Source organism: Lytechinus pictus, chromosome 5, assembly GCF_037042905.1.
Source record: "Lytechinus pictus isolate F3 Inbred chromosome 5, Lp3.0, whole genome shotgun sequence".
In the NCBI taxonomy this organism is placed as follows: Eukaryota; Metazoa; Echinodermata; class Echinoidea; order Temnopleuroida; family Toxopneustidae; genus Lytechinus; species Lytechinus pictus.
The window spans coordinates 14,841,880-14,844,573 of NC_087249.1; positions in this window are offsets into that span (position 1 = coordinate 14,841,880).

A 2,694-nucleotide genomic window follows, 5' to 3' on the forward strand; every position below is an offset into this window, starting at 1 on the left:
TATGAACAGAAGGTCATGGGATCAAATCCCGGCCGAGTCATACCAAAGACTTCAGACGATGTGAGCTTCTGCCCTCTAATAAAACTTGGGGACATGGATCTCGATTTAGGACACCCCATTGCAGCAGCCAGGCCTATGCTTTTTCTTTCTTCCCAAGAACCTGCAAGGACTGGAACAACCTCCAACAGGATCCAGCCCATTACCCCTCGGTTGATGCCTTTAAGGCCTTCTTGAGTGGGATGCAGAATTAAACATTACTTTCACATCACCTGCACTACAAGAATAAGAGCTTTTTTTATGAAATAACAGTATGCGAAAAGTTCCACACATGCACACACCAGCAGTGCATTCATCTTCATCATCTTGAAGCAGCACTTTCTCTGGAAGAAGAAGAATCAGCTGCTCTGCATATCACAATAGCGAGTGTTTAGTAATATTCCACTTTTAATGCAGGGTCTAGGTATCTTGTCAATAGCCTGTGCTGCTTCTTTTAACAGGAATCCAGCTATGAAATGCTTAGTCTTTTCATTGTAGTTTTCCTGCAATTCCCGTTGTTTTGTCTATTGATAAATGTGAGAAATGATGAACGGCCACTTGCCGGATTACTTTGACTTTTGACCAGGTACCTCATCACACCAGGGCCCCATCTTACAAAGAGTTACGATTGATCCAATCTGTCATAATTTTATGGAAATCCATTAGTGTCATAATTTTTTCTACAGGAAATTTGCACAATGTCCTTTGTAAACAAAGAGAAGCACAGTGAATTTTCAAGGAAACAATGAATGCTTGAATATACATCATAGTTAGAAAATATTTTGAACAAACATGCAAAATAGATGGTGACCTTGCTGGCCGTCCATAGTTGAGATTGATCGGATCAACCGCAATTTTTTGTAAGACGGGGCCCAGAACAACATCTCTAAGCAATTCATAGATGTATCAATATCTATGAATGCAGGGTTATAATTCAAATAGGGTCTGATTGAAGACTAGCAAACAGGAAGAGACAGGCGCAAATATTCACTACTGAATGATTCGTGCCGTATAAGCTAAAACAACAACAGCAACAAAAAGTGTGTATACCAGCAATAAATCCTGATGCCACTTGTCTGCCTAATTGAGGGTTTCTAATATCATTATTAGTGTCATTGTTAACCATGAACTTAATACCCTTTTCAGAGAATTATGTGTTTTAAAAAAGGGTGTGTCCAGGGTGCCGTTTCATAAAGCTGTTCGTAAGTTAAGAGCGACTTTAAGAACGACTGGTGAACCTTTGTTACGCGCTAAACCTTTGCCAATGGTGTATAGCATTTACCAAAAGAAAGGATCACCAGTCGTTCTTTAAGTCACTCTTATCTTACGAACAGCTTAATGAAACACCCACCAGGGCACTGCAACACGAAGCATCATAATTGTTTGCATTGATCATTGTGTGCAATCAGTTGTATGAATCAACTCTACGATCAATGACTACGCTTTGTGTAACATGCTTCTGATGTATGTACTGCAGGTTAACAGGGAATGTGATAACAAGTTACATCTGAAAACGGATCTTGTATGTGTGGGTTCTTTGCTTGTAGAGGAAATTAGTAGGCTATGTTCATTTGCGGATTAATTGATAACAAATTTTGTCTTGAACTTCTTGTTTCAAAATGTAGATCAGGATCCAGTCTTACAAATTGTTGTGATTGATCTGATCAATCACAACTGTAGACAGCCAGCAACAGTTGCAAGTGTAGAGCATAAGATCTGGCACCTGCATATGATCAAAAACCCATCTATACTAAAATAATCTATATTTTAAGATTTAACAATATTTGTGAATGATTCAAATTATGTATATTCAATAGAGAACCCATCTTTATTTTTTAAATGCTATATTAAAAAATTGATAAAGATTTAAGCTATTCTGGATTTTTAAAAAATATGTACATCGCGGCCTCATCTATATTATCTTTTAAAGTCATCTATAAAAAGTCTTTATTCAAGATTTGAGCTATTTTTTAATGATTCAAGGTATGTATTGTATCTTTAGTCAAGAACCTTTCTGTATTTTCTTGAAATGAAAACAAAAAATTAAGATTTAGTTATTCTAGAACAATGAGAGTATGTATGTTGTGGCATATTTATGGTGAATTTCTGTTGCTGAGAATCTCTTATGTGACTGATGTATCAATTCTAATGTAATTATTTTGATGGCAACTCAATTACTTAATGTGCTGTGTATAGGTAAAAATATGTGCAAATTATAATCAAAAGTCAATATAGTGTGTTATATCAGTACTAACATTGTAGACAAATATTTTGTATTTTTTCTTAAAAGTTATGTATAATTTTTGAATTTGAGTTTAAATGTATATGCACTTGCCTGTATCATGACACCTTCAAATTCCGTGACATTTGCTCTGGCGACAATTGCTCTGATGGAAAATCTGCACATTAAGAAAAACATAAAATCTAAAAACCTCAAAAACTAAATAAACCCTAATGCTTATCTTCACATTTTTCTGAACCAAAAGCTCTATTACAATCCTAACTCTAACCCTATGCCCTCTGAGTTATTAAGACTGGAGCAAATGTCTCAGGAGCAAATGTCTCAGGAGCAAATGTTGTGTCACCGGTTTAAGAATTAGGCCATGTGGGATAAAGCCAAACAGACAGTAAATCAAGTGCCAATTTTCCTTTACCATT